The sequence below is a fragment of the Pinus tabuliformis genome, chromosome 9 (genome assembly GCF_031772625.1).
Source record: "Pinus tabuliformis cultivar Carrire ecotype Pingquan chromosome 9, CPIR1, whole genome shotgun sequence".
Classification (NCBI taxonomy): Eukaryota; Viridiplantae; Streptophyta; class Pinopsida; order Pinales; family Pinaceae; genus Pinus; species Pinus tabuliformis.
Window position 1 is genome coordinate 1,658,713,731 of NC_142307.1, and position 22,423 is coordinate 1,658,736,153.

The window sequence follows — 22,423 nt, forward strand, 5'->3', positions numbered from 1 at the left end:
CCTTCCGCAATTTCTAATTTAAAAAATACAAAATAAAGCAATTTCTCATGTAAACAAGAAGGGATGCTAAGCAGCAAGTCCCTGTCGAGGTCAACTGAAGACGATATAAAATAAAATCCACAATTGAAAATAATACCAATTTTAGTGGCGTGATACAAATTTTAATCGGCATGACCAAGTCGGGTCAGGTTGACATGTTCAATTCTAAATTTTTCCACAGATGGCATCCATGTTGCATCAAATGTAGAAATAACTATAAATAATCTTAACATTGCGTTTATTGAAAAAGGAATCCCAAAACGAGACAATTGCCTTATCTAAGAAAAATTCTAATTAGCAGCTTCTAGATCACGAAATATGGGATTTGCGGTAAGTTACTCAGCGAGAGTCAACACTATACCCTTAACAAGTGCCTGAAACACATTATGTTCTGGTTGGCCATTATGGTCTTCATTGACACTCAGAAAGATCTGATCATAGAGCAACTCAACTGTTTCATTGGCTTCTAAAAGACTGCAGCTCTGATTTGCTAACTTTACCATCTTTATTTACATCCAACTGCTGGAACATATCATTTTTCACTTCCTCCAAAAGTTTTTCATCTGCTAGAAACTTTCTCAATTGCAAGCCATTGACACTTTCTCAGTTGTAATCCATTGAAGACCTTAATATCTTGGATAACAATGGGCTTTAAAGCCAGGAATCAGGCAGATCTTGAAAGACACCTTGGAGTAATTGCAAGACACCTTGGAGTAATTGAGCAAACTGAGCCTACGCTAATTCTTTCATCCCTTCTACCCTATGCTTCTTTAAAATGTTTGTCAGAAGAGAATCTCCTTTAGGGGTAACTGTGAAGGGAGGAACACCAATCTCGACTCCCATTTGAAGAAGGATAAACCGCAACTCATTTATGCTAAGCTTGTCACTATCATCTGTATCAAGATCTATGAACATATTTTTTTCCAAAAATACCATTAACATCTGACCAACTAGACTAAAATTACATCTATAAGTAGACTAAAATTTGGAGTATATTTTTCTCTTCGAGTTCCACAGGTGCAATAGCTTATGTGTTGTAGTGGGGGCTTCAACAACATTTTCCTTCTGTCATTTTGGAAGGAAAGGTCAATAATAAAAAAGTGTCTAAGAGAAGACCATTGGTTGATATTAATAATGATTTAGAGGTGTTATTTTTGCACATAAATAGAGGTATTTCATTAGAGATTGAGGCCTTTCATGGGGTTGGAAGTAATGCATCATATGGGATCCACACAATGGTAAATTTATGCTTGTATTGTAAATAGAAGCCAAAACCCCCTGTACAAGTATACAAGCAGCATCAAGGACTATGTTGAAACATTTTTCTTTTGTTGTGTTCCGGCAACAACATATAGCCATATGAAAGTTTCTTCAAGATTGAATTCTAATATGATTGTAGAAGGCATATTAGAATGAAGGACACAGTGCTATCCCATTTGATTATGCCAATGGAGCTGAGCACCTTTACTCCATCATGTTCCCTGATTTTTAACCTGTGACTCAAATGGGTGAATACCAAGAATTCTTTGATGTTTATTTTGGTGCAACTTATTTCTAGCATTGAAGATTCTATGTCTAGCTCTCAAACTCAAAAATAGAGCTTTCAATTATAAAAAAGGCAGTGACTAATATTTCAAGCAATTTCAAGAGTAAACCAATATACCTACCTCATTTCAAACCAAAAGATTCTATGTCTAGCTCTCAAACTCAAAAGGGAGGCCACAATTATAAAAGAAGCAATGACTAATATTGCAAGCAATTGAATGAGTAAACCAATATACCAACCTCATGTCAAACTAGATGAAGCAGATTGAAGACAGATAACCACAGAAGTAGACTTTAGATTCCATGTTCTATTGAGATTTCCATCAGCAAGGTGTTTTCAAATTAGTTGATGACATTGAACTGTTTGTTTCAAACAAAGGTCTTTTCACGTTTCTAATTAAAATTTCCAATTACTATTCAAGGGCCAATGACTATGTGAGGGATTAGGCTCTACTTTAAAAGAAAGCAACTCTCAAATGATGTCCTCGAGATCTTCCAAGGATATTTTTTTCTCTAAGTCATAGAGAAGGTATTTCAAGTGGTTCTAATTCCCCCACTAAAAATTCCCAAGTTTCCCATGTGCCCTTTTCATGAAAAGGAGATCTTCAAGCCATGTTATTCTGCAAACAAGGTTTCTCTCCCCTTTAAAATTGAACCTAGTCACTCAAAAGAGAACTTCAACAATTGATGGGATTGGGCCACATAAGGATTCTTTTAATTCAATGAATGTTAGTTCATGATATATGAATGATGTAAACCTCTATGGAGGGGGTGTCTTCGTTTGAAAACTACAAGGAAGAACCAGTTTTGTCTTAGAACAACGAGAAACTTATCAATGCTTTGAACGGTTAAAAAGAAGACACTTTGATCTACAAGTTCAACTATCTTATTTGTTTGTAGCTGTACTAGAATGGTGGATAACACTTCATATCACCGAGTACTTTACACTTATTCTTCATGCTTGGGAATATTACATTATCTACTTCATAAATCTTAAGGATAAGAAACAAATCATGGAAGGGCCTTCGTTTTGGGGAAAAACTTATATGAAAGATTTAGTTCTTGAATTTTGATCTTTTCACTACAACCATGATCACTACTATATGAATGAGATTTTGAAAATACCAATTTATTTATAGAATGGAGGAGACAAATCCAATAAGCAATGTTGAGGGAATATTATTTAGCTATTGATGAAAGTAGAGAAAATATGATATATTCTAAATTTATATCAGGTTATGTGTAGATACTAGAAATAGACACAAGCAAACCTCTGCTAGACAAGGTAATATTGGAGATAGCAGAAAAAATAGAAGGATGCAGTTGTTAGATTTCTAACATCATAAATTCAAGTGCAAGTTTTCCAAAATCAGAGATTAAAGTGCTAAGTTTTCTAGGAAGCAGGCAATGTATCTTCTTGCTTCAAGTTGGTACACAAGTTTAAGATAAGAATGCTAGGGAACACTCCAGTTTCAACCAAGGATGAATTTCAGAAAGGGAAAGGAGAAGGAAAAAAACTAGTTGACCCTTGGAAGAGGGAAAGTGAGACAAAGAAGAGCACTACAGAAAAGGTGTAACTTAAAATCCTAAACTGGAAAGCCAATGGAAGTCTTATAGAAACAAACAAAGAATTCCCCATCAAAAGGGAAACCAGACAATAAAAGCCCAAATTTCTAGAGATTATGAGGCAAGCAAATGGAAATATTTCTTAAACATTCCAAAAATAATTCTGAAAAAATTCCCTTGATCCCACTCAAGGCAAGGGTTGAGTTTATTTTGCTGTTTTCTATCCACCTAGACTATTTGTTGATAACTGCTCTTTTTTCGCAGTGTAGGAAAAATTATATTAACAATTCAAACCACAATACAAAAGGCATAAGCCTAAAGATATTAAAAAAAAAGTCCCTAATAGAAATCCACTAAAGTAAGAATAACAACAACAAGGCTCATAGTTTTTAGTGTGTTCCACTTTTATGTTTGCATTGCATTAATCATCCTGGCTATACTATTGGTACACGTCTCACTAAATTTGATCTTTCACTATAGGGGTCACCACTTGAGCACACTATACAAATCTATCAAGGGGATGAAAAGGGCATTGTTATAAGCATGCCCCATATTTGCTGCATGACAGTCATGTTTTTGGAAACCATGTTTTTGGACACCATATTTCACCAATTATCATGCATTTCTGTACTAAATCTAGCATTTGGTTTTTCAAAGTCCCCATTGCATCTACGGTTCGACAAGAAACATAATTGAAAAGACAAGTTGTTGTGCTTGCTTTCTTGGTTTGATCTCATCTTATCACACAAAACCAACTTGACAATTTCAATAATTGACTGATAAGCTTATTGGATGCCACTATAGCAAAAGTGCCAAACTCACGTATAATTCTTGATGTTGAGCAACAAGTCCCTACCTAAGCATTGTATGCAAGGGGAAGGGGAAGCATTGTATGCAAGGGATAGGGGAAGGGTAGTACCGGAGATTTCAGGCTATGAATTTCCTCATGGGCTTTCCTGTCTTATGAAGGACAACTTTTTTTGTACTACAAGTGTTAAAACTACTACAATGCTTATTTATGAAAAAACACCAAAACCAAATTTTTTTTTCCATCTCAAAGAAATGTCATCAATTTTATATCATATATTTATAAATTCATTACAGTTGAAAAACATTTTTTGGTCATGTCGAAATGGTCAGATAGACATAGAAATTGAAACTATAAACTAAATAGAAAGAAGAGGAGCATCCTCAGAGACTAAGGAACTGAATGAGATTATTGATGCTCAATATCAATTAGATGATCCGGTTCCATGTGTCCCATGTGGGATTGTGTAGGTTTTAACCCCATACAAAAATTACCTGCATACGAGTTCTAAAAAAACTGAAAATAAACAATGGCGAGAGCGTAAAAATTAAAACATATGTACACATAGATTTTCCGCTAGATCCAGAAATCGGGATTACTACATTCATCTTTCATTATATTCCTTTCAATGTTACAATACATATATATACATGTTGAAACATTCATAAACCCCAATCCATTAACCCTAGATTAGAACACAATTTGTAGTTCCCTTTTCCAGATCTACAAAATACCAGGGACCGAAAACCTTCATCCCCAAAACCATGTGCGAAATCCATGCACAAAACCATAGGTAGGTCTACCCACCTAATATAGCGTCCAAAAAAATTCTCGGGGTGCTACCCCATTCAGGGGAGCTACCACCCCATGTATACCCCCCTGTTGCACCCGAAACAATGTACAAGGGGGGCTAATGCGCCCCCGCCCATCAGGTAGTCATGGAAAGAATATAATGCACACCCAATATTCTCCCACTTGTTGTTTTCTTTCGATAGTGGGCCACAAGAGAGCTTAGTCATTGGTCCAACCCTGAATCACCCATTTTTTCTCTACACCAAGAGAACTTGTGAGCGCTTATAGACTTTGTTAATGCCTCTGCAGTATTCTTCAAAGTGTCCACCTTTACCAACAATACCCTTTTATCCTCAACCATATCCCTCACAAAGTGATACTAAACATCAATGTGCTTTGTCTTTGAATGCTAAGCAAGGTTCATTGGAAAGAAAATTGCACTTTGGTCATCACAGTATATCCTTATAGCTCATTGTACTAACCCCATGATTGAACATAATCTGTGCAACCAAACTGCTTCCTTTCTTGCATCAACGGTTGCCATGTATTATGCCTTTTTAGTTGAAAGGGCCACTACAGACTGTCTCTTACTCATCCAACTAACTACACGTCCAAATAGGTTAAAGACATACCCACTTGTAGATATTCTCTAATCCAGATCTCTAACCTAGTCTGCATCAACAAAGCCATGGATGTTCCAAACTCTGTACAATCCTGGTCTTCCTTGGTAGCACAAATTATAATCACTAATGCCATGCAAATACCCAAAAATCCACTTCACTCTTTTCCAATGCTCCTTCCCTAGTTTTGACATAAACCTAATCAATACTCCCACTGCATTGGCAATGTCTAGTCTAGTACAAACCATTGCATACATCAGGCTACTGATTGCACTTTCATATGGAACACAGGACATGTCCTCTTCCTCTTCTGGTGTCTTGGGAAACTGTTCAACATATAACTTTACACCTACAAGAATAGGAACCTTCAGCGGTTTACTATCCTGTATATTAAAAATTTGAATATTGCCTCGACATACTTCCTCTGGTTTATCCAGAGCTTCCTCTTTGCCTGATCTCGTTTAATTTTCATGCCAAAAATATTGTTCGCAGCACCAAGATCTTTCCTATCAAATTTGGAGGACAATTGAGTGTTCAAATCCTATATAGTTTATTTGTTATTTCCAGCCAACAACATATCATCCACATATAAAACTAGATAAATAACATGGTCACCAATCAATTTAAAATACACACAGTGATCTGCTTTACTTTTGGTGAAGCCAAGTCCCCATATAAATGTATCAAATTTATGGTACCACATCCTTGGTGACTGTTTTAACCCATATAAAGACTTTTTTTAACTTGCATACAAGTTTTTTCTTACCCTTCACCGTAAAGTCTTCAGGTTTCTTCATGTGGCTCTCTTCTTTTATCAAACTGATCTTCTTACACCTTGATTTTGTGGCTCTTCATTTTCTGATTCCTCTTCTGTTCTAGGGTCTGATTCTTCCTCCCTTAGCTCAAAATCTATCTTCTTAGCTTCCTTTGCTAGGACTGCATGTTTTATAACAACTTTCACCTCTCTAAACACCACATCTCGTATGTACACAAAATTCTTTTTTTTGCGTTCCAATGCTTATAATCTTTTAAACCATCATTATACACAATGAAGATATGCCTTTCATATTTACTATCCAAATTTGTTCTTTCTCCTTTGGAACATGTACATATGCATCCCTTTTTGCTTCCTTTTTTGCATCTAGAGACCATTTTTGGTGATATATGCATCCATTTATCAAATATGGTGCAGTATTTGAAGCAAAATTTGCAGCCATTTTTACACCAATCCTTGCACCTTTAGCACCAGGTGTTACAATATGCCTTGCATGAGGTTTTTCACCAAATGTTTCACCAAGTCCCGCATCATCCATTATACTAGGTTTTGTTTTAGGTTTGCATCAAGTTTGGCACCTAATTTTTTTTCGCCTACTTTTGGATCCTCTATTGCATCCACTTTTTGTTCCTACACATGCATCATCTTTTGCATCCTCATTTGCACTAGTGTTTACATCCATTTTTGCATTCCCTTTTGCATCAAGTTTTTTGTCAAGGTTTATGTCTAGTTTTGAATCTACTTTTGTTGCATCAAATTTTGCATCTTGTTTTGCATCCATATTTTTGTCCTCATTTGTATCCATTCTTGTGTCCACTATTGCATCCACTTTTGTTGTGCCACAATTTGCACCTAGTTTGGCACCTACCTTCTCTTCTAATTTTCCATCCACGTTTGCATCCTTATTTGCATATATCTTTACATCAAATTTTGCATCTATGTTTTCATCCCTTTTTTATCCACTTTGTGTCAAGTTTTGCATTGGGTTTTAAGTCTCATTTTTCATTACTTTTTCATCAACTTCTATTGCATCCACTTTTTCATCTAATGTTGCACCTATTTTTATGTCTACTTTTATATCCCTTTTTGCATATTTTTTTGCGCCAAAGTTTGCTTATTTTTTTGCATCTATCATTGTATCCACTAAATTTGTTCTACCATAATTTGTGTCATGTTTTCGACCTACTCTTGAACCCATGTTCTATTCTACTTTTGCATCGATGTTTGCATCCACCTTTGTGTTGGGTTTATGCATGGAGTTTTGTATTCTCTTTTTTCATCTACTTTTGTTGCATTCATTTTTGCATCCAATTTGTTTTCCACTATTTCACTCGCGTTTGCATCCACTTTTGCATCCCTTCTTACATCTTTTTTTTCATCCAAGTTTGCATCTTCATTTGTTTCTTTTGTTGTATTCACTTTTGCATCCATATTTATTGAGCCACAATTTATTCCATGTTTTGCATATATCATTTCACCCACATTTTCTTCTACTTTTTCATCCACATTTGAATCCTCTTTTCTGTCCAATTTTTCATCAAATATTGTGTATGTTTTTGTGTCCCCTTTTGCATTGAATTTTACATCATGTTTTGCATCTCATTTTGCACCTACTTTTGCATCTACTTTTGTTACATCCACTTTTGCATCTAATTTTGGGTCCACTATTTCACCCATGTTTGTGTCCATGTTTACATTGCTTTTTACATCTTATTTTGCATCCAAGTTTGCATCCTTTTTGCATCCAAGTTTGTGTCCGTTGTTGCATCCACTTTTGTTTCACCACAATTTGCGCCAATTTTTGCACCTATTATTGCACCCATATTTACTTCCACTTTTAAATCTACATTTGCATCCAAGTTTGCATGACTATTGCATTTATTTTTCTTCTCATGGTCAAGTTTACCATTTCTTCACATAAAATAATGGTCACAGGCGCATCCCCACTATGAGGATTCCCTACATTTACCCCTTTTAGAGGTGCAATATTTTCAACAATTATGATTTGGCTTTGTTCTTGAGGTGGGAAAGGAATTTTCAATACAATAGGTTGTGTGGTGGGATTTCAATTAGTATTGTTCTCATTGACCTCGTCCAAATATGGACAATGATATTTCATATGGACCCTAACAAAATTATTACATGGTAACTTTAGCTTTCGCTCTTTCTTGGCCGCAACATTGGCTTTTGGAGCTTATGGTTCTTTTCGCTCATTCAAAATAGTTTTCTTATACTTCTTCTTTTGAGCACCCAGTTATTGTCGTCTACCTAGTATTATGGATTGAACCAAGTTAATGGTGATTCTTTGGGCATAAGTTTCAGCTATCTTGGTTGTAGGTGTAGTCAACACAGGAATATGATAAATAACTAACTAGTTTAACCTCCGAACCAACTAAATATAACCGATTATTCAAAATTAGTAGAGTTTGGTTCTTCCACTATGATTATCTCTTTGCTACTTCCTTGCGCATATCATAGATATGGGGGAAGGCCCAAACAATGTTCAATTTGATTCAAGTGTTTCTTTTGGTTCTTCATGGAAAGTTGTAACTCATCGAACGTGAGGAAAAATTCATCGTTGGCCTCATTGTAATCCAACAATACAGTACTCAATAGAATTTTCAAATGATAGTAGATATCAACAATATACATGTATTAGTAGTATCTTTGTCTGGTGTGTGTTGTGTTAAGCACCCAATATGCTATCTCTCTAGCCACTTCGATGCCTATCAAACATTTGTTGTTTCCTACAATGTCATGTTTCACCGCCATTATTTTTTCATGAATATTCAATGAGTGTCAACGCACTACAAAGGTGTTGAAGTTTAAACTTTCTACTGGGCTCAAAAGCCTTGTTTTATGTAGTGGGCCACTCCATGCAGGATTTGACTGCATCGACAATACATTGTAAGCTTAAGTCAATGATAACACAAATTTACTGAAATATGAATGTTTGCTTAAGAGATGGAAGTGAAGGCTAGTGGAAGCCAAGGAGGAGAGGAACTTGGGAGATGAGGGATTTTCTCAAGGATGGATTCAGAGAAGAACTTAAAGGAGAAGGATTGTTCCTTACTTGAAAAATATATCCAAAGTGAAGGAGAAACGTAGCCAAACCTGACTATAATAGTCTAAGTGAGGGGTTTAGATTTAACACGAAAAAAAAAAAAGAAACAAGAAAACAATGTAATTGATGCCTAGGGGATGCAATGGGATAGAACAATATAAATAAAGGAAACAACAAAGGGTAGAAAATTATCCACTATACACAGTTAAAGTAGTATCCCTAGAGAAAAAATCATATGGAATTATTGTAGTTGACAAATAATAGCCCTTGATTGCTAATAATTGACTACATTACAAGGCCTTGTAGCTTGAATTAACATCTGCCTTGTGCAAACTCTAACTTGTTCTTGGAGCAAATGGCCACGTCTACAAATTATGATTGTTCTACAGAGGCTTGTAGGTTGATAATGAAACCAATGGTGGCTCTAGAAATACATACCCCACTAACATAACTAATATTAATTTCAACTCAGTTGCAACCATTAAAAGAACACTAGTTCTAGAGGGATCTAACACCAAAGTGGACTGATGTCAAACAATCCTCCAAGAAACTTCATGATGGCTTGTTAATGACATTAGAGAGGGTGCATGGCCACATCCTCATATGTGAGTGCTTGATGGGATAATGGCCATGCACTCTCCAACTTGGCATGTCTTAGTCATTCCATCGAGGGGATATTCATATTTGGAAGTATGACATTTTAAAACTTAAAACTTGTATTTAGTTAATAAACATATAATATCCTAAGACTTACAATAAACTCTTTTTCTAAGCATGTGCACACTCCCTCTTTATATATACTTTATGCTATGCTAATTACATTATAAAATAAAATAAAAATAGTAATAAAACGTGTCTATAAAATTCCCTTTACATGTATGTAGTTATATGTATTATAAAGATTATAATAAAATTAATAATAAGAATTTGTATAGATAGAGATGTGAAATTTATATATAATACAATTAATGTTATAAAGAACAAGCATATGTCCATCTTAAATACGAATCCATTAAGTATCAAGAGGGATCACATATTTCAACATTTTCTCAAAATTTTCACTAAAAATGAGTCTGCATCTCAAGAGATTTGATCCCTCTTGGTATTTGATAAAACCAACGAATATATATCTTAATTCCAAGTGTGTAGAGAGGGATCAAATCTCTCAAGGTGCAAATCTTTTATTAAGTTTTGGACTCAAAAAGAGGTTTACATCACTAAAAGTTCAATCCTTCTCTATGCTTTGTAGAATAAAAGTAAACATAAATATCTTAATCAATACAATCTCCTTTTATATTTTACAAATATAGAATAACCTAAATTAATATTAATTTTACCCTACTCTACTTCTATAATTTAGAAAAATAGAATATATCTTCAACCTAAATTAATATATATTTTTGTATTTTAGATAATGAGAATGTACCTTCAACCTAAATTAACCTAAGAATGAAAAATCATGCTGATATCGAAATTAAATATTAATATAATCTAGAATATTTTTTAAGAGAATGACTTCTTCAAATTAATCACAACAATATTTTTGGGGTCAATGTTCCAAACTCGTCATCATGACATAGATGGAGGAAATAAATAATGCAAAAATGCTTGAATTCAAAGGAAAAATCAAATAAAAATGAAAGTCAACATTAATTAGTCAAAAACCAATAAAATAAAATAAAATAATTTAAACATATAAAACCATTAAAATAATAAAAAAAATAACATAAGGAAAAATATAAGTATTAAAAATATAAATATTTATAAAGATAAATATACTAGAAATATAGTATTAGAAATTGTTATTAAAAGGAAGAACATTCTTTTCTAATTTAAATGAAAATAAGTTATGAAAAGACCAATAAATAATGTTGAATCCTCATTTAATGTTATTAAATTAGATATTATGTATACAAAAAGAAAAAATGAAAAGTAAGTTTAATTAGTGCAAAAAGACTAATAAAACAAACAATTATTTAAACAAATTAAAAGTACACACACACACACACACTGTTATGAAACTAGCTCAAGAAAAGATAGAAAAGATAGATCAACGCCTTATAATTTAGCCACTTCGAGGGGGCAACCTCCTTTACATTACATAAATGAACAATTCTTGGATGATTTAAATGAAAAAACTCCTTTCTATATATAGGAGTCTAAGGAGTCACAATACAACCCAGCCGACCTAACCATATAAAGGCACAAAAATAATAATAGAGGGATTCTATGGGGCACAATAATAACAATATGGGGATAATAGGGGCACAACAATATTAATAAGGGATGCAACTACAATAGTAATGGAGTAATTACTAGTAGTATAGGGACCCAGCATGCCCCTCTCCTTCGAAAAAAATGTTGTCCTCAACACTTGAGTAGTTTTGGATGCTTCTGTATAAAATTCTTATCCTCCCATGTGGAATCTTCAGTGGATAAGTTCTTCCACTTGATAAGATACTCTTAAATTGATCGATTTTGTAGCTGTCGAGTTCTTGTTTCTGTGACTGCTTCCGGTTCCAATATAGTTTTTCCTTGCTCGTCAAGTTCTGGAAATATTGTTTGAACTGGGAGCTTGTCACCTATAACCTTATTTAAACATTAAACATGGAAAACTGGGTGCAATCGAGAAGCTGCAAGAAGCTCCAATTTGTATGCCATAGTGCCAATCTTTTGCAACACCTTATACAAACTATAATACTTTGGTGATAATTTGTTATCCTTCTTAGCTTGCTTGATGGACATTTTCTTATATGGTTGTAGTTGTAGGAATACCCAATCACCTACATCAAAACTTCTTTCGCTGCGATGTTGATCTGCGTGTTGTTTCATTCTATTCTGTGCCAACACGAGGTTATCCTTTAAGAGTTGGAGGACTTGTTTTTGATGTTCGATGTGATGTTCCACTGCTTGAACCTTAGAATTTTCTCTTAAATATGATTTGATGGATGGTGGTTGATATCCATAAAGTGCCATAAATGGGGTCATTTTTGTTGTTGTATGGAAGGAATTATTATACCACCATTCAGCCAGAGGCAACCATTTGACCCATTGTGTCTGTTTATCAGATACAAAGCAACGAAGATATCCTTCCAAACATTTGTTTACTATCTCAGTTTGCCCATCAGATTGAGGATGATAAGATGAGCTATGAGCTAACTGGGTACCAAGACAAGAAAATAATTTTGTCCAAAAATTTTCAGTGAAAATGGGATCTCTGTCACTTACAATAATCTTTGGGTTTCTAAGTAGCTTTTGAATTGTTTCCATAAATATAGTAGAAACCGTACTAGCTTTAAATGGATGTGATAATGCACAAAAGTGTGCATACTTGGTAAGTCTGTCAACTACCACCATGATGACACTCTTTCCCTCAGACTTGGGTAAACCTGTGATAAAATCCATTGAAACCTCCTCCCAACGTTGACTTGGAATGGATAAAGGTTGTAATAGACCCGGTGTCTTAATTGTGTCCCAAAAAAATTTCTTCTTAACCCTCTGGTAAGTTTTTAAAAATCCTGAGTGCCCTCCTAAGGGAGAAGTGTGCAATTCCATAAGAATCTTTTGTTTTAGTTGGGAATTCTTACAGAGGTATAAGCGATCTTTGTACCATAAAGAATCATTTTCCCAGCTAAATGTATCAGACGTACTGGAATCTTGTTGTAACTTTCGAATAAGTGCCCATACTTCTTCGTCATTATTCCATTCCTACATTGCTTCGTTTATCCAATCTGGTTGGATAATAGAAATGGCGCACAACAATGCTTCCACATCCTCATCCTTTCTTGAGAGTGCATCTGCCACCACATTTTGCTTCCCTTTTTTGTAGATGATTTCAAAGTCATAACCCAACATCTTTGTGACCCACTTTTGTTGCTCTTCAGAGGATAATCTTTGTTCTAAAAGGTATTTAAGGCTATCATGATCTGTTTTTACCTTGAAGTGTCTTCCCATTAGGTAGGGCAGCCATTTCTTAAGTGCATGGAGTATTGCCAACATTTCCTTCTCATAAATAGCTTTGTGTAAAAACTTTCCCTTGATTGGACGACTTTCAAAAGCAATGGGTCTTTCATCTTGCATTAAAACAACACCAATTCCATTTCTTGAAGCATCGCATTCCACAATAAAGGTTTTTGTGAAGTCTAGTGTAGCTAAGACCGGTGCTTGGCACATTGCCTCTTTAAGATGTTTGAAGGCCTTTGTTGCTTCTGGAGTCCATGTGGATCTTTCTTCAATAATGTTGTTAGAGGTGCTACTATTCTCCCATAATTCTTAACAAACTTGTAATAATACCCTGTCAACCCAAGAAATCCTCGCAGATGCTTTATGGATGTGGGGATTTTCCATTCCTTAATGGCTTTAATTTTGCTAGGGTCTACCTTAACTCCTTCATGAGATACAATATGACCCAGATATTCCACCTCTTGTACTCCAAAGAAACATTTGGATCTTTTGGCATATAATTGTTTCTCCTCCAATAGTTGTAGCACCCTATCAACATGTTCAACATGATCCTTCCAAGACTTGCTGTAGATTAGTATATCATCAAAAAATACTAACACAAATTTTCTAAGGAATGGTTTGAAAATTGAATTCATCAAACCTTGAAATGTTGAAGGTGCATTGGTAAGGCCAAAAGGCATGACCAAAAATTCATAATGACTCTCATGAGTTCTAAATGTTGTTTTCGAAATGTCTTTAGTCTTCATTCTGATTTGATGATATCCTGAAGGAAGATCCAACTTGGTGAAGTAAATTGATCCATGCAATTCATCCAATAATTCATCAATGATGGGGATGTGAAACTTATCTTTAATAGTGAGCTTGTTCAGATCCCTATAATCCAGACGCATGCACCATGATCCATCTTTCTTGTACACTAATACTACTGGAGAAGAGAAAGAACTTTGACTCGGTTGAATTATACCAACCTCTAGCATTTATGTAACCATACGTTCAATTTCACTATTTTGGGCTTAGGGGTATTTGTACGACCTGATGTTTGGAGGAACACTTCCTGGAATCAAATCAATAGCATGATCATGATCACAAATAGGTGGGAGTCCTTTGGGAGTCTCAAATACCTTGGAATGATTGTCCAAGACTTTTTGGAGATTTGGAGAAATAGATGATTGCAATGTGGGAACATCTAGCTAACATAATTGTGCAATTACACCCCTTTGTTTCTTTTTCAGAAGCTTTGTCATACAATTAGAGCTAATTATCTTTCTTGGTTTCCCTGCAATACCCCTTAATTCAACTTCCTTTCCTTCCACAAAAAATTTCATGAAATGTTCTTGAAAATTGAAAGCTATTGTACCCAAGGGTTGTAGCCATTGTACTCTTAGTACAACATCAACACCTCCCATTGGAATGGAAAGCATTGGGCTAGTCAATACATATTCTCCCATTGATAGCTTGATATTACGGCACTTTCCAGAGCAATTTATTGTTCTTCCATTTGCATCCATCACTTGACACTCTAGTGCTAGGTATAGGAAGCAATTCAATTCTTTTGCTACCTTACAATGAATAAAATTGTGGGTACTTCCTGAATCAATCAACACTAGTACCTTCTTCTTCTTGATTTGTCCTTCTATCTTGATGGTTTGAGGAGTGGTAATTCCCGTCAATGCATTGCAAGATATGGTCGGATTAATTTCTTCTTTATCTAGGCTTTGTTCCTAGAGTATATCCTCTTCGTTTGACCTTTCTTGCTCCTTTTTTTCTTCCTCTTCACAAACTATGTAGAATAATTTCTTCTCAGCACACTTATGACCTTTAGTGTATTTGTTATCACAACTGTAACAAAGCCCTTTTTTTCTTTTTTCTTCCAATTGTTGTGGTTTCAACCTTATAGGTTGTGGAAGACTATGAGCAACCACACTTCCATCTTTATAGTTGTGAGTGGTATGCTCCCTCGTTGCCATAATTTTGCTTTCCAATTTTCTTTATAACCTGAATGCCTTCTCTAATGAATCAGGTCCCCAAAGTCGAACATCATGTTGGATATTATCCTTTAAAGTCCCTATGAACACATCAATCCTATGCTCCTCTGGAATATTTTTTAACCTTATGTTCAATTTTTGGAACTCCTTAATGTGCTCCATTATTGAACCCTTTTGTTTGAGATTTATCAATTGGCTAAAAAATGTGTTACTTTTTATATCCTCATAATGTGCTATCAATTCTTTCGTAAAAATTGCCCAAGTGATAATTTGTCTACAAGAGAAAAGCCATTGATACCATACAAACTGATTTCATTCCAAATATAAAGTTGCAATACATACCTTTTGTGTGTTTTGCACATTATTGAGATCAAAAAATTGCTCCATTTGTAATATCCATGTTGCGGGATCCTTGCCATCAAACTTCCTTATATTAATTTTTGGAATATGGTGGGTTTCGATCCCACATTAGAGTCTAAGAAATCATGATTAACATTTCTTTTGTTCGCATCATGAGTTTCCTTTACTACCTTTTCACCATTGGTAAGTATTTATTGTAGAAAATTTGTCAAATCTGTCTTCAAACCTGCCATGCCTATCTTCAAATTTGTGTTCAAATCTATCTTCAAGTTGTCCATCTTAGCTTCCATGCCATTCATCTTAGCTTCCACGCAATTTATCTTAGCCTCTGTTAGATTTTGTGACAATGACATTTCTTGCACTTGTTCTTGTAATTTTGATATATCATGTAGCATTTCTTCCTCTTCTTCATGAGTCATGCTAGAGCTTTCAGGTTCCTTACTAGGTGCTTGCATTTTCTTTCCTTGGGGCATCACTTACCGATAATAATGCTCCACTATTCCCTTTGAATTCCTTCAAAATAAATTTTCAAACCAAGCTTCAACAAAAATTTAGGAAAATCTACACACCTTTTTTAACTTTGTAGGAGCTCGATATTGCCTCTAATCTATCTCTGTACTTTCCAATCATCTAGTTCTGAATTTGTGACCTGCAGTATCCCTCTGTGTCCCCTTTCCAATGCCACAAGTCTGACCCAAATTGGATTCTCTAAGGAAGAGTTATGCGAAATCTCCCACAGTGACTTGATTATAAACTAGTTCAGCAGAGCGAACTTGTACGACATGCCACGAGTTACTATTTCAACCTTTGGATCTAAAAAATGTATACAAGAAACTACATTTCGTCCTCTTTTTCTGTACCTTCTTACGAAATTTCAATCCGATCCCCAGAGAAAAAGTTATGACAATTTTCCCCAGGTCACCTATTTGGAATGTAATTCAGGAGTCTGCACAAAGACCAACTTCCTCAGATCATATCTCTACAAATATAGCGTGAAAAGCTCTGAAATTCAGGCCCGAGGTTCAGCGTGATTTCTTCTCAAATGGGTTTTTTTTTGCAACCTTTGAAACATCATAGAAAAAAATTTATAATGAAAATGCCACGATTACCTCTTTGGAGCAACGAAACCCTAGAATTTAAAGCTCTGATACCAAATGTTATGAAACCAGCTCAGGAAAAGATAGATCAACACCTTAGAATTTAGCCTTTTCGAGGGGGAAACCTCCTTTACATTACATAAATGAACAATTCTTTGATGATTCAAATGACAAAACCTCGTTTCTATATATAGGAGTCTAAGGAGTCACAATATAACCCAACCGACCTAACAATAATAATATAAAGCCACAAAAATACAATAGAGAGATTCTATGGGGCACAGTAATAACAATATGGGGATAATAGGGGCACAACAATATTAATAAGGGATGCAACTACAATAGCAATGGGGTAATGAAAAAAAAAAAAACATTTTTAAATTAAATGAAAATAAGGTTATCAATAGTTCAATAACTAAGGATAAATACTAGGGCTTATATATAACTAAATTAGAAATAAAATATTTTTAAATTAGATATTATGGATTAAAAATAGGAAAAACTATTTTTTAATTAAATAATTAATAATTAAATTTTCTCCTCTTTTTTCCTCATTTATTTTTTTATTTTCGAATTTTCTTAGATTATGGTTTTTTCATCATTTGTCAAATTTCATTCCTACTCCCTTTTTCCCTCCTTGTATGTCTATAGACTCTCTCAATATATGGGTTTTTATTTTTGTGGGATGCATATATCCATTTTCTACATCTAGTTCGCTCGTATAGATGCTCATACATGGCTTAATAGATCCTGTTTCCTAATACAGACATTTCCTAGAAGGGTTTGCTAGATCGAGTTCACATATAAAGGTGTTTGCTATATCTAGTTTTTCTGATAGAGGGGTTCACTAGATCCAGTTCATTGATACAGTGGTTTTCTAAATCTAATTCGACAATACAAGTGATTTATATAGCTAATTCTTTGACATAGGGGCTTTAGATAGATGATTTTTATTATTTCGGAATTCATATATCCATATCTAACACAAGGGTTTTAGAGAGAGGATTTTTATTGTTCTAGAATGCATATATCGATAGATAGATCTATTTCCTTAATACCCAGGTTTTCATAATGCAGGTATACCACCAATACTACATGAGTTTTGATAAAAAGATTTTATTGAACATGTGAGATTCATATATCCATAGCTAGATCTATGACTCTGATGCATGGGTTTTAATAATGCAGGTTTAACATCAATAAGAGCTCCATAACTCAGAAGCAAAGGAAGAATTAAGGTTTGAGCACCAAGTTTGATCCAGTTACTCCAGTTTTTATTGTTGTGAAATGCATATGTCCATAGTAGTTGTAGTTCAATGAATCTGCTTAACCCATTCACTAGATAATATAGAATCATCGCAGTTATATTGAATAGCAATATTGAATGGTTAGATATATTTTATTTTAACTATCACCATGGTATATAGTAATCCATATCATTTTTACCTAACAACTAATACAAGTGTTTTAATAATGCAAGTCCATCCAATGCATTCACACATGAGAAAAATAGATTCATAGTGGAGGGGAAAGGCATGCATAATTTTAATGTTATGCTTTTGCATTTCCACTGTTCGAAGTTGCATCAATAGAATTTGCAAGTGGATTCTCCTATTGTGCAAGGATATGTGCACGTTGAGGCCTTTCCATATCCCAACCCCTCCATATATATAGTATATGTCATGTTCATATCCCTAGTGTATTCCATGTGTCACTTCTACTACGTTGGTTCCTGCTCCTCCATTGGTTACTTCACCTATTTCCTCTACTCTTGCTCTTGTATTTGAGGTTTCAATACCAATGGAAGTAGTGGAAACACCATGGAATCAAATGACTGAGGCATCACCACCACTGAAATAGTAGAAACATTGATAGCAGCTACAGCCTCTCTCTGCTGCAAAGTTGTACTTTTGAAAGGTCAAACATCAGGCGTGGACCATCTAAAGCATATCGAAACCTATGAACTCTTCTCCATATCTTAGCTATTTTAAGAAACCTCTAACCTTATCTATATGATGCAAACAATGTTTGGTTACAAAATTGATGTTTATGACACCAACAAAATTTGGTTACAAAATTTACGAATATGATTCTCCCACTTGTATGTTCAAGGTTTCATTTATTGAATAATGGCGTGATCAACTCAATGCTTTGCTCACCACATATCACTACATTATAAGATTAAGTTTTATATGCTTTATGTACATTTTGGAAATTATCAACAATATTTTGATGGAGAAGTATTATGTATGATTATACTATTATCTTTGGATAAATGTTTTGAATTTACCTTAGAATAATGATATTCATGAAACATTTTGATCTACGTAATCACACATTTGAATTTTAATTGATTTAATTAAATATGACCATGATATGATTAGTATTCTCTTATTACTTTATATATGTGTTGAAAATTTTCAATGTTCCTTTCATGGATAATTATTATGTATGACGGCATTATTATTTATTGAAGGATGTTGTAAATTTACCTTAGAATAACGGTATCTATGATAGGTGTTAATTTGGTAGTCATATATGTTTATTGAAAATTGTCAATGATTTTTTTTATGGAGAATTCTTATATATGATGATATTGTTATTTCTTGGATGGATGTTTTCAATTTCCTTTAAATTTACTTACAAAAATTATGTTATCAATTTTAATTGTGATATATTATTTAATGATATTTAGAAATTGTAATATATATCACTATGTAATTGAAATCAGTAAAATGAACCCATGAAGGGGGTCATAAATGGAAAAAAAAAACACACTCTAAACAAGAAGCCAAATTTGGATGTAGTCATGGATGTAAAAATGTAAGTAGAATTGGATTTTAAACTATGTGTCAAGACAAGAAGCAAACAAGGAAAAAAACAGGATTTTAAACTAGAAGTAAAAAATTATGCAACACTAGACACAAAAGAGAACAAAACAAGACATAAAAAAGGATACCCAGGGTGCAAACGAGGATGCAAAAATGGTCACTAAACTAGATGCAAAAAAAGAAACACAACTAGACATAAAACTGAATGCAAAAGGGGATGCCAAGTTGGGTGTTAAAAAGAAACAAAAATGATGAAAATTTAGATGCCAAATGAGGAAGCAAAGAATGGTGTAAAATTTTGCGGCAAAATTGAGCTAAAAAAATGGTGAAACGAAGGACACCATATATGATGCCAAAAATGATGCAACACTAGATGCAAATTTATACTCAAACCTAGGCACAAAATGAGATACAAATGTGGACGCAAAATGAAGAAGAAAAAATGATAAAAATTTGGATGTTGGAAAGGATGCAAAATTAGACACCAAAAAGGATGCAAAATTTCATGCAAAAATAGGCACAAAAAATGGTGCAAAACTAGATGCAAAATGGGTACAAAATTAGAAGAAAAAAATAGCATAAGAGTTGATGCAAAAATTAGCACAAAGTAGATGCGAAAGAAGGCATTAAATTGCATGCAAAATATTGTGTAAAACTTGATGCAAATGATGGAATAAAACTAGAAGAAAATAATGGCACAAAATAGGAAGAAAAAACGATGAAAAAGCATATGCAAAAAATGGCGCAAAACTAGAAGTAAAACCTGTCGTAAAACTATATGCAAATCCTGATGCAAAATATGATGTAAAAGAGGATTCAAAACATGGTGTAAAAAAGGATGAAAAATCTAGTGCAAAAAGGATGCTTCAAAAATTGTACAATAGAGCCAGTTTTGGCGCTATGTTTCTCATCCTAACTATAAAAAAGATACACTAAATTCCGGTGCTAAATCTAGCGCAGATGCCCTATTTTGTTGTAGTGAAAATACCCTCATATGTGAAAGAGAAGGTTTCTTAACAGTCCATACCTCTTGTGGAGTCTTATCCTCCAACGCTCATGAAAGTGATATGTTGACCAGGTAACATGGAATCTCCACTGCCTCTACCCAGTATTTCTATCCTAACTTGGTACAACTAAGCATGCTTCTTGCATTTTCCATCAACATCCTATTCATTCTTTCTGCAACTCCATTTTTTTGAGGTGTGTATGGATTAGTTTTCTGCCATGCTATACCACACTTCTTAAAAAACTCTTCTAATTCCTTCTTGCAAAACTCTCCACCATTATCTATCCTCAACACCTTTATGTTCTTCTCTCCTTGATTTTCCACCAAAGCCTTAAATTCTTTAAACTTGTCAAAGACTTCAGATTTCTTCTTGAGGAAATATATTGATTTATTCCTTGAGAATTCATCTATAAATGATACATTGTACACATACTTACCAAGTGATGGAACCGACATAGTTCCAAACATATAATTGTGCACAAACTCTGATATTTGTTTTTCTCTCTTAGCTCTAGAGGGGAAACTCACCCGATTCTGCTTCCCATATATATATTTTTCATAGAAATCAAAATCCAGAGAGAAATTAGACATTCCTTCTAGCATACCATTACCATGAAGTATTCAAAGGCCCTTCTCTTCAATATGTCCAAGCATTTTATGCCATAACATGGCCTTTTTTCCAGATAACAATAGATTTTCTGCTCCACTTTCAGAAGCCACAAAACTGTTGCACTCATCAATAACAGTGCTACCCCTAAGCTTGTGCAGAGTTCTAATCCGAATTCCCTGCATCAATACCAGTGCTCTGCAAACCATCCTGTATGTATTTTTCCCCAACATTGTTTTTACACTTATATCATCCAGCTTTCTTACAGAAATCAAATTTATGGCCAATGAAAGAATATGAAGAACACCTGGAACCAATGATTCTAGCCTTCCTGTCATCCCCTAAGAAGACATCAACACCATCATATTTCTCATACTCCCAGAACCACTCCCTATGGGGAGTGAAGTGAAAGGAAGCACCTGAGTCAATCAACCATGCCTCATGATCTACATGTGTACTTGAGGAAGAATCCAAGTATGCATCTCCACCTTGATCTCAGGTGGTTTTCACCTTTGTAGAAGGAGCATCATCAAATCTCCTTCCTTTCTTAGGAGATTTATATTTAGAGTCCCTATTGAAGTGCCATTCCTTTTTGCATTTCCAGTGCACCTTTACAGGTTTTCCTGGAGATTTAGATCTCCCACTCAAAGACTTTTTTTTTTGGGTCCATCCTAGTACAAACAAGGCATCACCATTCTGGCCCTCTATATTTTTCCGTCTCATTTCCTCCGACACCAAAGATGAGATTATTTCTTCAGACTGCAAAGAAGTTGCATTACTGCCTATTGCAAGAACTAAAATATCCCATGAATCTGGTAGAGAACACAACAAACTGATGCCCTTATCTTCATCTAAAATTTTATTATCAATAGATACGAATTTTCTTATGATAGTATTAAAGGCGTTCAGATGCTTTGTCATCGAGTCTCCATCTTTCATCCTTAGGTTATATAGTTTTTCCATAAGAATAGTTTATTCACCAAGGACGTATATTGGTACAAAGTCCCTAACTTATCCCACGAAGCCTTTGCCGAAGATTCCCATGATACACTCAGCAATACTAAATCTGAGACACACAATTGTATTGTGCCCTTTTCCATGTGATCCATCTTCACCTAGTCTTCAGCCGAGATTGCTATTGGTTTAGCACCTAGATCTACCGTGATCCATTAATCTTTATCCATCAGTAGATCCTCCATCTTGAGTTTCCACAACTGAAAACTCTGACCATTAAATTTCTCGATCACTACAGTTCCATTGCTCGCCATCTTCTTTCACCACAAGGATTGATCCCCAGATCTCCCACTTAACAGGGTCTACCACAGGCATGAGAAAAACCCCTCAATAGCAAAGGCGTCCCCTTGA

At 34.6% G+C, this 22,423-nt stretch overlaps 1 pseudogene; it reads right to left on the reverse strand.

Moving 5' to 3' along the window:
- Positions 1-329: 329 nt before the first annotated feature.
- LOC149155234 (uncharacterized) lies at positions 330-975 on the reverse strand (annotated as a pseudogene).
- Between the last annotated feature and the right edge of the window lie 21,448 nt (positions 976-22,423).